Source organism: Sinohyriopsis cumingii, chromosome 10, assembly GCF_028554795.1.
Source record: "Sinohyriopsis cumingii isolate HCF-2022 chromosome 10, ASM2855479v2, whole genome shotgun sequence".
Taxonomy (NCBI): Eukaryota; Metazoa; Mollusca; class Bivalvia; order Unionida; family Unionidae; genus Sinohyriopsis; species Sinohyriopsis cumingii.
This window is the reverse complement of record NC_142970.1, coordinates 23,070,820-23,086,478: the sequence shown is the minus strand read 5'-3', so window position 1 is coordinate 23,086,478 and position 15,659 is coordinate 23,070,820. Positions and strand designations below refer to the sequence as shown.

The following is a 15,659-nucleotide window of genomic DNA, read 5'->3' as shown; positions in this document are numbered from 1 at the left end:
CAAGGCTCGGCTAGCGTGGGTACGTGGGAAAGCCTGCCAGTAGCTTCTCGTGGGTCGGTGGTTCTTTCCTCGGTTTTCCAGGGTTTTTCCTCCACCAGTTATACTGGCCGCCATATATGGCCAATCTTGTGCTGAAAAATGGCGTTAAACCCTAGAACAACAACAACAACAACCAAGGTCATATATTTTAAAGCAATGCTTTTTTATCATGTCCTACTTGTTCATTGACCCAGATAATTTTGTCATTTTCAAACAGCAAATGCCAGTAATCACTTAAACAACCTCACTTGAGCATATTGACATGAAATATTACAGATTATGCATTTTGAGTAATTTCTCTCTCTCTTCTGGGGCACCGAGTGGCTGAGTGGTCTAAAGCGCTCACCATTCCGGATCACTGCCACCTCACCTCTGTCTATGTGGGTTCGAGTCCAAAGCTCGGCTAGAGTGGGTACATGGGAAAGCCTGCCAGTAGCTTCTTGTGGGTTGGTGGTTCTTCCCTTGGTTTTCCAGGGTTCTTCCTCCACCAGTTATACTGGCCACCATGTATAGCCTATCTTGTGCTGAAAAATGGCGTTAAACCCTACAACAACAACAACAACAACAACAACTAACTCTCTCTCTCTCTCTCTCTCTCTCTCTCTCTCTCTATATATATATATATATATATATATATATATATATATATATATAATGTGAAAAAATGAATTTCTTTGAAGACTAATGGAGGAAATAGTTATTAAGATGCAGAGAAACCTCAATAAACAGGATGATGTGGTAAAGTAAATAAAGCATAGGACATAATGGAGAATAGTTAAATTTGAAGGGTTATGAAATTTGAATATATGTTTAATGGCATTGTTTGGGTATACAAGGACGCTTAACTTTGCTGTTAAAAAGATTTAAATCTCTATACCTGGTTGATAATAATTATATCTTGATTACTGTTAGTCTAGTCTAATCACATTAAGGAAGCATTCATAGGATTGATTTTTTTTTAAACTTGCTTTCAGATAGTTTTGAAACTTTTAAGTCAAGTTTAGATTGTGTTCATTCCATTTTTAGTCCTCTTCTATTTGTTGGTGTAACATAATGTTTGTGTATTTACGGGTTAGATAGTATTACAGACTGTAACTTTATTAAATAAATTTTGTTTACATACAGCAAATGTTCTGAATCATTGAATTTTGAGTTTTTAATCAAGGTGTCTTTGTAAAAAGCTTGTGTAACTATCCTGTAAATATACAGATGTTCCACTTATTTTTGTTACTTCACTGATGTCCCACTTATTTTTGTTAATTCACATGTATCCCACATATTTTTGTCAATTCACAGATGTCCTAGTTATTTATGATGATTCACATAATTTATGTCCCAATTATGTTGTTAATGTACATTGCCACATAGAAAGAAAATATGTATGTTCTTCACAAGTATAATTCCCATGTTAATTAATATTATGGGATTTTATTTTAATCAAGTTCTCCTGGGTGTTATTAAAAAAAAAAAAAACATCTAACCTCTGTCTGCATGGGTTCGAATCTCGGGTACAGGCAATGTGGATATGTCAGAAAGCTTGCCAGTAGCTTCACATGGGTTGATGGTTCTTTCCGGGGGTTTTCCGGGTTCTTCCTCCACCATTAATACTGGCCACCATGTATAGCCTATCTTGTGCTGAAAAATGGCGTTAAACCCTACAACAGCATCAAACCAGCCAAGAGTTTTTACAAGATGATGAAAAAATAACAGGCTTTAAAAAAAATGTCATATTTAGTATTTGAATTATATAACATTTAAATGTAGGTAGACCAGATTTAGGTTTGCTTCTAGCCTTTTTCTTTCTGTGTATTTTTATGTTTTTGTTCCCACCAGCAATTTGAATTAACCTATCTGTAAGTCACCTTGAAATATGGTTTCAAAGGTCAAGGTATGATGTAAAGGTTGTAATATAAGTTCAGATGCCAAGGTCAGGGTACAGTTTGAAATATGGTGTCAGTGGTCATTGTATGGGGGTACAGTTTTTAAGTACGGTTTTAGTGACCATGATGATGTGTATAGCAACATAATATATGTTCATCATAACATGCCCTGCTGCCTGAGAAAAAAACAAGATCTGAGGTAAGACGCCACATACCAGTAAATATTCTGAAGTATGGAAACCACTCACCAGTAAATATTCTGAAGTATGGAAACCACATACCAGTAAATATTCTGAAGTATGGAAACCACTCACCAGTAAATATTCTGAAGTATGGAAACTACTCACCAGCAAGCTTTCTGAGGTAGAAAAGCATCTGCTCATAAAACATTATGAGATAGGAAACCACCTGATAGTAGGCATTTTGAGTGTGGAAACCACTTGCCAATAAGCATTCTCAGGTAAAAACTATCCACCAGTATGAAAATTCAGGTAGGAAATCACTCACTTGTAAACAAATTAAGATAAGAAAACACTCACCAGTTAGCAAAGTGAGGTTGGCAAATTACTTGTAACGGTTTATAGTCGTTATAACAAGTTGGATCGAACATAGACTTGTACAAGTTTAAAGACTGGTATGATCATGTTAGATTTACAATATGTATTTGACTGACTGCCTCAGAACCCAGACTTCTAAAGGTTTATAGACTGATATGATGTTAAATGTACAAAAGGCATTTAATTGCATCAAAGCAGACTGCTCAAGATTTATAGACTGGTTTGATGTTAGGTTTATGAAAAGTAATGGACAAACTGCATCAAAACACAGATTTCAGGTTTGTTTATCAATGTTGTTAGATTTACAAAAGGTTATTGTCACTGTGGGTCGTTTTCTTTTGAACAAGAAGTTATCTACTAGGAGAAATGTATACAGATGATAGATCAACTCGCTGTTTGCATCAAGACACTAATGTCATATTTCAGAAACTGGGAAAAGAACTTGAATCACATAATCAGTGTTTGCTTGATAATTGACTATGACTCATCTTGGTTCAGAATATAAACATAAAAATGTTCAGAATATCAATGTTGAGTGCAATGATCAGGTCACAAAACCATGTGTTAATTCATTGTGAATAACAGTGATACAGCATGTATATCTAGACACCAACACTAGCATAATATGAAAGGCAGTAATTTTAACTTTCTAGCAAATTTCTCAACGACTTAAACATTTGTACATTTTCATGAAATGTTGTTGATGTGGGTTAAATACCATTTTTCAGCACATGATATGCTTGACATATCGGCCAATTTAAGTGGTGAAGTAAGAGACCCAGGAAAAAACCCACTGACTCATCTGAAACATCTGGCAAGCTGTCTTACGTACCTACATTGGTCTTGAATGAACTAAAATTACCTAAGAAAAGAGCTTTTATTTTCATTTAATTTAGGTAATTGGTTGCTTTGACAATCAACTGTACTAAATATGTTTTCAGCAAAATGTGAAATTGTGATGCGTCTTTTTATCCAGATAACACAGTAATCCACATTTCATCTTGTTATCTCCCACCATATTGATCTTTACCTCTGGGCTTATTTATTGTCTTTAAGTTGCACATCATCTTTGTAGGTTTTGTGATCTTTTATGTATATGGTCATTGTTACCTGTTCTTCAAACTGATTATTTTCTTATTTGTTGATTTGAATGATTTTGGGGCCCCGAGTGGCCAAGTGTCTAATGCACTCTCCGTTACGGATTACTGCCATCCCACCTCTGTCTGCGTGGGTTCGAGTCTTGGATTCAGCCAATGTGTGTATGTGAGAAAGCTTGCCAGTAGCTTCTCGTGGGTCGGTGGTTCTTTCCGGGGTTTTCCCAGGTTCTTCCTCCATCATTAATACTGGCCACCATGTGTAGCCTATTGTGTGCTGAAAATGGCGTTAAACCCTACAACAACAACAAGTTTGAAAGATTTTGCCCCATACATTAAAAAAAATTGGCTTGGACCCACTGAAAATAAGCCCCATACATTATAAAAAAATGGCTTGGACCTGCTGGAAATAAGCCCCATACATTAAAAAAAATGGCTTGGACCCATTGGAAATAAGCCCCATACATTAAAAAAAAAATAGCTTGGATCCATTGGAAATAAGCCCCATACATAAAAAAATATGGCTTGGACCCATTGGAAATAAGCCCCATATATTAAAAAAATGGCTTAGACTCATTGGAAATAAGCCCGATACATAAAAAAAAATGGCTTGGACCCATTGGAAATAAGCCCGATACATAAAAAAAATGGCTTGGACCCATTGGAAATAAGCCCCATACATTAAAGAAAATGGCTTGGACCCATTGGAAATAAGCCCCATACATTAAAAAATGGCTTGGATCCATTGGAAATAAGCCCCATACATTTTTAAAAAATGGCTTGGACCAACTGGAAATAAGCCCCATACATTAAAAAAATTGCTTAGACCCATTGGAAATAAGCCCCATGCATTAAACAAAATGGCTTGGACCCATTGGAAGTAAGCCCCATACATTAAAAAAAAAATGGTTTGGACCCATGGAAATAAGTCACATACATTAAAAAGAATGGCTTAGACCCATTGGAAATAAGCCCCATACATTAAAAAAAATGGCTTGGACCCATTGGAAATAGGCCCCATACATAAAAAAAATGGCTTGGATCCATTGGAAATAAGCCCCATACATTAAAAAAAATGGCTTGGACCCATTGGAAATAAGCCCCATACATAAAAAAAATGGCTTGGACCCATTGGAAATAAGCCCCATACATTAAAGAAAATGGGTTGGACCCATTGGAAATAAGCCCCATACATTAAAAAATGGCTTGGACCCATTGGAAAGAAGCCCCATACATAAAATAAAATGGCTTGGACCCATTGGAAATAAGCCCCATACATAAAAAAAATGGCTTGGACCCATTGGAAATGAGCCCCATACATTAAAGAAAATGGCTTAGACCCATTGGAAATAAGCCCCATACATTAAAAAATGGCTTGGACCCATTGGAAAGAAGCCCCATACATTTTTAAAAAATGGCTTGGACCAACTGGAAATAAGCCCCATACATTAAAAAAAGTTGCTTAGACCCATTGGAAATAAGCCCCATACATTAAACAAAATGGCTTAGACCCATTGGAAATAAGCCCCATACATTAAAAAAAATGGCTTGGACCCATTGGAAATAGGCCCCATACATAAAAAAAATGGCTTGGACCCATTGGAAATAAGCCCCATATAGGGTTTATAGGTAATCTTGGGTTTAATCAGCATTTCTTGTTTTCCTTGTGTAATGTGTACTTCATTTGTATACCATGTATGCATGCTAATATGATGTGTCCAACTGCAAACTCCACGGACCCAGATTTGGGTGTGTGCAGTTTGTTAGGAGCAATCAGGAGAACAAACAACATAGACCCTGATTTGCAAGCACATTAACAACTATTAGTACTACTATTACTACTACAACTATTAGTACTACTATTATTACTACAATAACTATTAGTACTACTATTTTTACTACAACAACTATTAGTACTACTATTACAACTAATATTACTATATTACTAATGCAACTACTATTACTATATTACTGCTACAACTATTAGTACTACTAATACTACTACAGTAACTGTTAGTACTACCATTACTACTGCAACACCTATTAGTGCTACTATTTTTACTACAACAACTATTAGTACTAATATTACTACTACAACAACTATTACTATATTACTAGTACAACTACTATTGCTATTGCTGGACTACTACTATTTTTACCTAGAATTTACTGTTAATTATTTTTGCAGCCAGCTCATGCATTAATCACCATAGATCTTTATTATCAAGAGTGTAAGTTTTTATGGTTTTGCCAAAAGTTATGTTCTTATTAGTATTAAAATGTATAGATTACCTGCTGATGGAGTTGGCATTTATAGCATATGTTTTGTGGAGCATCAAATTTTGTGGATTTCTTGGTTGCTACAGAACCATGAACTTAAAAACCCAATGAATGTTGATCTCTCTGTATAGACAAACACACCACTTTCCTTATCCACAATGAATGTTGGGTCCTTCCTTGGAAACAAAAAGACCCTCCCCTCATCAACCTAATGAATGTTGTACCATCTGTGGAACAGCTAGATTCCTTACCTTACCTACACTGAATGTTGATTTTTGTGCAGAAACAATAAGATCCCTTCCTATATCCACAAACATAAGTACCAAAAGGAATGTCATTGTTCATAAAACCATAAATATTGGGTGCCCACTGAAACAAGAGACATTGATTATGTAGGTGATAAATCCCACTTAAATACCAGAATGTAATAGCAATCTTTCTTTCTGCAAAGTTTCAATGATTGTATACTTTATTTATCACATTTAAATATAATGTCATAACAATCATTCTTGCTGTAAATTGACAATGATTGTATACTTTATTTATCACATTTAAATATAATGTCATAACAATCATTCTTGCTGTAAATTGACAATGATTGTATACTTTATTTATCACATTTAAATATAATGTCATAACAATCATTCTTGCTGTAAATTGACAATGATTGTATAATTGATGTATCACATTTAAGTATGATACAGTCATGGCAGTCTTTTTTGCTGCAAAGTGGCAATGATTGTGTGAATGATATATCACATTTAAATACCAGAATGCCATAACAATCTTTTTTACCTTGGCAATGATTATATCAGAGATACATGATATTTAAATATCAGAATGTCACAGAATCTTTTCTTGTTGCAAAGTGACATTGTATAGTTGACATATCACATTTAAATACCAGAATGTCATAACAATCTTTCTTGCTTCAAAGTGATATTATTGTAATTGATATATCACATTTCAATATCAGGAAGTTTGCAAGACAGGAATTGAATTATGTTGTTTACATTTTTAGTCCTTGACATGAAAAAATTATATATTTATGTTCTGATTATAGTTTTTAAGAAATGGTTTGCATACTTACTGCTTATAAACTAAATGTATCATAATACCAGGGTGTGGGGATTGGCAATCAATTCTTGTTATCAATTCAGACATGACATGTGCAATTTGGTTTGGCATGTCTGTAAATGTATGGATAATGTGTGTAAATGAATAGATAATGTGTAAATATAATGATAACATGTATAAATGTATGGATAATGTGTAAATGTAATGATACCATGTCTATGGATAATGTGTAAATATAATGATAACATGTATAAATGTATAGATAATGTGTAAATGTAATGATAACATGTATAAATGTATGGATAATGTGTAAATATAATGATAACATGTCTAAACTTGTGAACAGTGTGTGTATATGTATGGATAATGTGTGAATGTATGGATAATGTGTAATTGTAATGATAACGTGTATAAATGTATGGATAATGTGTAAATGTAATGATGACATGTAAACTTTTGGACAATGTGTGTAAATGTATGGACGTCCTATGTATGTGTATGGATAATGTGTAAATGTATGGACGTGCTGTGTAAATGTATGGATAATGTGTAAATGTATGGATAATGTGTAAATGTATGGATAATGTGTACATGTATGGACGTGCTGTGTAAATGTATGGATAATGTGTAAATGTATGGATAATGTGTAAATGTATGGATAATGTGTAAATGTATGGACATGCTGTGTAAATGTATGGATAATGTGCAGTGCATGTAGAACTTTTAACTAATCTCAATTTTTAGCCAGTGTCTAATTTTATTAAAATGTGTTCATCATTCAGATTGGATAATTACTATGAAACATTGTAAATGACTGGATAATTACTATGAAAAATGATTGTAAAAGACTGGATAATTACTATGAAATGTGATTGTAAAAGACTGGATAATTACTATGAAACATGATTGTAAAAGACTGGACAATTACTATGAAATGTGATTGTAAAAGACTGGACAATTACCATGAAACATGATTGTGAAATATTTCATTTAAAAAGAGTGCTAATTGTTCTTTCTGTGGTAAGCTTTTAGAAGTGAACAGTTAACAGGCTAATGGAACAGGTGCATGTACTAGATGGTACAGCCAGCTTTTTATGTGTTCCTATTTTGTCCAACTATATGGCTTGGGGATTTAAATTCCTTAATGCCTTATGGCATGGCATTGTGTTCATTTGTTTTTACTTTGTATAAGTAATAATACTAACAAACTTTATGGTTTGATTAAATTTTTTAATGTCAAGGGAAGCAACTCAAGGTAATGTAAATGATTGTATCTGATAGTTATCTCAGAGTTTGTTATTCAGTATTGCATAATACTTAAAATATAAGGAAAACTGCTTTTTGAAGGAAATCATCATAATAATTCATCTACTAATATTTCAGGTATTAATATAAGTTCTCTAATGTCATAAAAGGCAAAGAAAATTTCAAAAAGATTTAAAGTATTATTCTTGAAAGACCATGCATAGCAATATCTCTGGTGTTCATTATTCCATAGATCTTGTGCAGAGACCATGCATAGCAATATCTCTGGTGTTCATTATTCCATAGATCTTGTGCAAAGACCATGCATAGCAATATCTCTGGTGTTCATTATTCCATAGATCTTGTGCAGAGTAATATCGTTTGAACCCTCCAAGCCATCAGTATTATTAGTACTTTGATTTCATTAATGATTGCATTTTCAAAAGTGTTTCTTATAATTTTTACCTACTTCTGTTGTATACTGGTATGAAATAAGTTTCCCTTTTGTTCATAATTAAATTCTGATAAGAGCTAATGACCTTCTTCAACTGGTTGTTATGGTGTCATGATAAATCAGGTGATCATCATAAGGCTTACTTGGGCCTTTCGATTGTATTTGATGTCAGATTTGTAAAAATCATTGGGAGGTATCTTGAACAAGTCTTCAACATTTACCAACATTTGAAAATGCGTGCATAGTTTGTAATAGCCAAAATGATGCCATTTAATCTAAACTGTTAGAAACTCGACCTTTCCTTCTACCCAACAGTGATACTTATGAAACAGTTGATGTACCTCACTTAACCTGTTCAATTTCTTTTACCTCGTGTTATAACAGGATTCATTATGTAACATATATCTTTTACCTCATGTTATAACAGGATTCATTATGTAACATATATCTTTCTAGAATATATGTAACGTTTTAGGTAAAACATTCCAAGGATCTTCCTGATATTGTTTCCTATTGTTACATTCTTATTCATAATGAGAAAAACCTGATATATATATATATATATATATATATATATATATATATATATATATATATATATAACCGGATGTTATATGCTGAATACTTGATGAATAGATACGAGATGTACCATGCTGAAAACTATATATTGACATAACCAGATTTGCTATACTGAAAACTTGATAAATAGATATAACCAGATGTACTATGCAGAAAATGCGTTATATAGATGTAACCAGATGTACTCTGCAGAAAACTCAATAAATTGAGCAAGATTGTAGAAAAATATTTTGTTCGAATGGTTCCATAGTCATTGACAGGCACTTGCATAATCGTGTATTGCACATTTACCAGTCTTGTAAATTTTTTACACATCAGACATAAAGCCTTAATCTAGAAGATACTTTTATGAGGAAGGAATAAATTCCCTATTAGTCGTTATTACTTTACCTTTCAAAATGATAGGGAAGCTATTATATTACAGTTGGTATCAGCATTTGCACTGATAAAAGTAAATACATATGTATGCACCAACTGGAATTCAAGCATTCATTCTTTCTAAGTCATAGGCGATATCCTTGAGTCAGCTTTTTATCACCAACCCCCATTGGAAGGGGCAAAGGGAGCTAACTTTGTACATATACATTTTTGGTGAAGTTTTTCAATTTATATTAGGCTTTATGCAGTCTGTATAGATACTGCTATATGTTGATTCATGCAGTTTGGTGAGGGGATGTAGTTTGATGAGTACTATGCACACTGATCACAGAAATAGACCACATTGACCTATATTTCATGCTTTAGGGACTTGTGATATTAAGTTTATTTTTGAAGCTCTGTTCATGCTAGAATTATTTAACTTGTATAACTTATGAGTGGATGCATCTCAGAAGTTCCATTTTTGCATTCACACATACATACATACATACATACATACATTCATGAAAGTTGGTGTGGGGATGCATATTGCCGATCACTACATTTTCATAGCAAAAGTAGGTCAGTGTGACCCATGTTTCATGCATCACATTTGGTTACATTTTGTTTTAGAAAATTAATTTATGAAGCTTTGTTAATGGTAGAGGTCATGGTGACAGTCATTTCACATGTACTGGCTTAGTTTCAGTTTTTGTTATAATTTGTATCCAAATAAGTTTTAGTACCCTGCATTTGTACAGTTATACCAAGATTCATGAAACTTGATGATATGTAGCATGATGAATACAGTACCCACATCACACAAGTTAGTCACTGTGACCCATATTTCATGCCACTGACTTGGGTTCAGTCTCAAGGACTATTCATACCAGAGTCATCAAAATAGGTGATTGTTTGTATCCCTGTTAGTATCACTACCTTAAGACAAAAAGGTTATCATGACATGCATTTTAAACTTGTAACTGGCTTGTGTTCAATTATGCATTTATTTCATAACCACACTGATTTTTGTTTTAATATGTAATGGTGCTGTACCTTGAATCATGAAACTTAGCAAAAGGATGCATCTCGATGATACTATGCCTTTCTCTTAATTGTAGATCACTGTGACTCATATTTCACTGACTTAGGTACTCTTTCATGTTTTTATTGCAGGCATTTGTCATTAATATTAGCAGATGAATGTATACAGTGCTCTTTTACTACACTCATATCAATTAAGGTCACTGTTACCTATATTTCACATTTTACTAGGTTAAATTAAGGTTTTGTATTTAGCTCATGACCATTTATTTTTTTGGCATGCTATGTACGTAGAATCCTTCCGTATGCATCTTGATAAACATGACATCTTATTGCAGTAGTAGGTCACTATGGCCCATATATTATGCTGCACTTGCTTGGGTTAAATTTGTCTTTGTGCATTTCTCAGGCAATCTGTTACTGTCAAACTCAGGCAGTCTCTTTTACTATCAAACCTTTATAGTAGCAGGCATATCATGATCTGCATCTTTAGTTCAAGGTTTGCGTTTAAATTATGACCACATGAGGTTTTGGCTTGTCATATGCATACTATTCAATGTGAGGTTTTGGCATGTTATATGGAAACTATTCCACATGAGGTTTAGCATGTTATGTGCATACTATTCCACATGAGGTTTTGGAATGTTATATGCATACTATTCCACATGAGGTTTTCACATGTTATATACATACTATTCCACATGAGGTTTTGGCATGTTATATACATACTATTTCATGTGAGGTTTTGGCATGTTATGTGCATACTATTCCACATGAGGTTTGGCATGTTATGTGCATACTGTTCCACATGAGATTTTGGCATATTATATGCATGCTATTCCACATGAGGTTTTGGCATGTTATGTGCATGCTATTCCACATGAGGTTTTGGCTTGTTATATACATACTATTCTACACAGAGTCATGAAACTTAATTATTGGATGCATCTTTACAGTTTGTACCTCTTGGTTGCAAAAAGAGATATCTGTGACCTATTTATTGATGTTTTAGAAATTTTGTCGAAATTTTGTGTCACTTTAATTTAGTAGGTGCTATTTACATTCCAATTATGAAATTAATAATTATATACAACTCTGTTTTACTGCTACACCCTTGCAACAAAAAGGTCACTGTGACCTACATCTTATGATTGACTTCCATGGATTGAATATTTATGTTTAAGGTCACATTGTTTCATTCATGCTTGAGCTTGTAAACATATTGACCTAATCAAAAGGCCATTTCTGAACATACAGTTGGCAGTAGAAGAATATGTGTTTATTTGTTGGTAAACATTACATATAAATAAATTGTGTCTTTTGCTATGTTGCTTCCATTATGTTAACTGCATAGCTACATATACATGGGTAAAGGAAAGTAGACAGTGAACAGCATGCTTTTCCTGCGATGTCTCAAATGTAGTGGTTAATCAAGGTAATATTTGAAACATAAGGTTTCACAAAGCATGTCACTTTCACCCAGGAAAAAAATTAAAATTAAAGGTTCTGTTGTAAAGATAAAAAATTGCACGAAAAGTCTTGAATTAGAAAAGGAGCTAAGATGACTTGCATCTGTTTTTAATTTCTTCATGATAATGTTTATAGTTACTATTGGAGACTAGTGAAAGTTAAGGTTACGTTATCATTGATTACACTATAGGTTCCTAACTACTAAGATAACAAAGTACTTTACTCAAGAAGCTGTGACAAATCCTTACTATTACATGAACTTTGATGAAGTGAACATTCACTCTGAACAAAAGCATCTTGACTGCTACTATGACAATAAAAGCAGCTTGACTGTCTGTTACTATGACAATAAAAGCAGCTTGACTGTTACTATGACAATAAAAGCAGCTTGACTGTTATTATGACAATAAAAGCAGCTTGACTGTTACTATGACAATAAAAGCATCTTGACTGTTACTATGACAATAAAAGCAGCTTGACTGTTACTATGACAATAAAAGCAGCTTGACTATTACTATGACAATAAAAGCAGCTTGACAGTTGTTATGACAGTTATTCATTAAGAGTCCTATTCTTACAAGGAAGTCGCCTAGGTATAAAAAAGTGCTTTTGAAAGGGACGACTGTAGCTTACTTACTAGACATGTCTGAATCATCTCTATCAATGACTCCATGGTATAGTCTGTTCCCCAAAGCAACACTTGTTGACTTTCACTTTAAAGTACTTTAGCATGTTGCATTGCCCAATGTAATACTTGTATGACCTTCACTTCAAGACACTTTAGAATAGTCTGGTCCCCAAAATTGTACTGTACCTTAGTTTAATGGGATCCCCAAAGTAATACTTGTATGAAGTATGAATCTCAATTAAGAGCACCTTACCTTAATGGGGTCCCCAAAGTAACACTTGTGTGACTTTCTCTTTAAGACACCTTGTTATAATGAGATCTCCAATGTAATACTTGTATGAAGTATGAATCTCAATTAAGAGCACCTTAGTTTAATGGGGTCCCCAAAGTAACACTTGTGTGACTTTCTCTTTAAGACACCTTGTTATAATGAGATCTCCAATGTAATACTTGTATGAAGTATGAATCTCAATTAAGAGCACCTTAGTTTAATGGGATCCCCAAAGTAACACTTGTATGACTTTCACTTTAAGGCACCTTGGTATACTGCGGTCCCCAATGTAACACTTGTATGAATCTCAATGTAAGACCCATTAATATAGTCAGTTCCCCAGCGTAACACTTGTATGACTTTCACTTTAAGGCACCTTAATTGATTCATGTCACCAAAGTAACATTTAAAAGACTTTGACTTTAAGGCACCTAGGTATATGTAATGAGTCACCAGTGGGACACTTGTATGATATTCACTTTAAGCATCTTACTACAGTGGGGTCCCCAGTGTAACACTTTATGACTTTCACTTTAAGGCACCTTAGTTTAATGGGATCCTTAGAGTAACACTTAGATTTCTTCACTTTATGCCACTTTGGTATACTGGGGTCTTCAGTGTAACATTTAGCATTGGTTTTAAAAGCTTTTAGCATATTTATTTTTCAGTTGTATAATGCTGAAAAAATGCAAGCTAAAACTTTTTATGTGGACACACTGAGTCAGCTGACCTGGGCAGGCTTCAAGCCTGCAACCACTGGATAACAAGTCCAATGTTGTAGCAATGGGAGCTACCATGGCTTCCTCAGTGTAACACAGGCATGGTCATGGTTTCTTATGATATGGCATATTTGTATCATTGAGTTCCCATGTAACATGTCTGGTAATGGCCCCTTACATGAAGGTATACATTTATATCAGTGACCTTTATTCTTCCTATGCGCTGAAAATAAGTAGATAAGACCTTAATCATGAAATGTAAAGTTTATGCTTCTTTTCTGGTTTTATCTATACTTTTTTTTTTAAATGGTTACACTTTTTTGATATATTGCACCTATCTGCAATGCACATTATCTGAAGGAACAGTCATATTATTGTTTTAATCTGTGAAAGATTGATTGTATGCCATTTGATCTTGTTTATAATGATGGTCATTGAAGAATTTAGGACTTGAAGCTACGAAAAGGAAGAATCTCAATGTATACATTTTTGTATTGCCAAGTTACTACTGTGTGATCAAGTTAAACTTTGGGGAATTATGTTGAAAATTTTTTCAATTAGATGATCATATTTGCAGGATGTATACTTGGATATATTAAGTGATAGTTAAAATTGAATTCAGAAATTGCTATTCATTTTATGGGGTTGAATAAAGTTTATAAAATTTTGATTTCTTTGTATTTGTTGTATCACACATTTGGCCTTTTTATCCCATAGTCAGTAGCCGTCTTTATTACCCATCATGTTAGCATCCACAAAGTCAGTCAAGGTCACTAGTCGAGAATTAAATTTCCAATTATATAGGAGCATTTAATTTTCTTCTTTTAGCCATTGTCCTGCATTCTGTTTATCCTTTAATCATTAAGCCTCTTTCTTGGCCAGAATGTATATATTCAAAACATTTTGTGAAGGTAGCAATTTCCAGTCACATTTCTCAACATTGATCTTATGACATTAAAGTCAAAGGGCTTTCTCCTTGTGCAACAAATCAACAAAATTTCATCTGAATCCATAATGTAGCAGTAAAGTTATCATACAGAAACCATTTAAATGTTTGACCCCAAAATTCAGTAGGTTTCTTCCTTACCCAGATATAAATTTGGCAAACATAGATAGTGTCAAGCTAAAGTCATTGTGCAGGAACAATATCACTAATCCTTTGTCAAACATTAAATGATGAGACCAGTTTCAACCTTATGGCAAGCATTATTAAAATAGTATAATAAAAAAAAACATTGCAAGTTGTTTTTTTTGTTGTCAGAACTACTGCACAGAATTTGATATTTGATGAGCATTGGCACTGAGTCTTTAGGCATATAGGTCATTTTGATGAGCTTTGACACAGAATCTGCAGGCATATAGGCCATTTTGATGAGCTTTGGCACACAGTCTTCAGGCATATAGGCCATTTTGATGAGCATTGGCACAGTCGTCAGGCATATAGGCCATTTTGATGAGCATTGGCACAGTCTTCAGGCATATAGGCCATTTTGATGAGATTTGGCCACAGTCTTCAGGCATATAGGCCATTTTGATGAACTTTGGCCCAGAGTCTGCAGGCATATAGGCCATTTTGATGAGCATTGGCACAGAGTCTTCAGGCATGTAGGCCATTTTGATGAGATTTGGCCACAGTCTTCAGGCATATAGGCCATTTTGATGAGATTTGGCACACAGTCTTCAGGCATATTGGCCATTTTGATGAGCTTTGGCACAGTCTTCAGGTATATAGGCCATTTTGACGAGCTTTGGGATAGAGTCTTCAGGCATGTAGGCCACTTTGATGAGCTTTGGTACAGTCTTCAGGCATATAGGCCATTTTGATGAACTTTGGCCCAGAGTCTGCAGGCATATAGGCCATTTTGATGAGCTTTGGGATAGAATCTTCAGGCATATAGGCCATTTTGATGAGCTTTGGGATAGAATCTTCAGGCATATAGGCCATTTTGATGAGCTTTGGGATAG

The 15,659-nt window shown here is 34.1% G+C and overlaps 1 protein-coding gene across 3 annotated transcripts in view; it reads left to right on the top strand.

Annotated features, from left to right (window-relative positions):
* Positions 1-14,361, top strand: part of LOC149789717 (oxysterol-binding protein-related protein 6-like) — a 122,854-nt gene extending 108,493 nt beyond the window's left edge. Inside the window, exons 25-26 of one of the 3 annotated variants that reach the window (XM_089971728.1) lie at positions 178-11,205; positions 11,241-14,361. The gene's annotated coding sequence lies outside the window, so the exon portion shown is untranslated. Of the gene's footprint in view, positions 1-177 lie in introns of all 3 variants that reach the window. The other 2 variants (XM_089971729.1, XM_089971726.1) reach the window with 2 other exon arrangements.
* Positions 14,362-15,659: the final 1,298 nt, after the last annotated feature.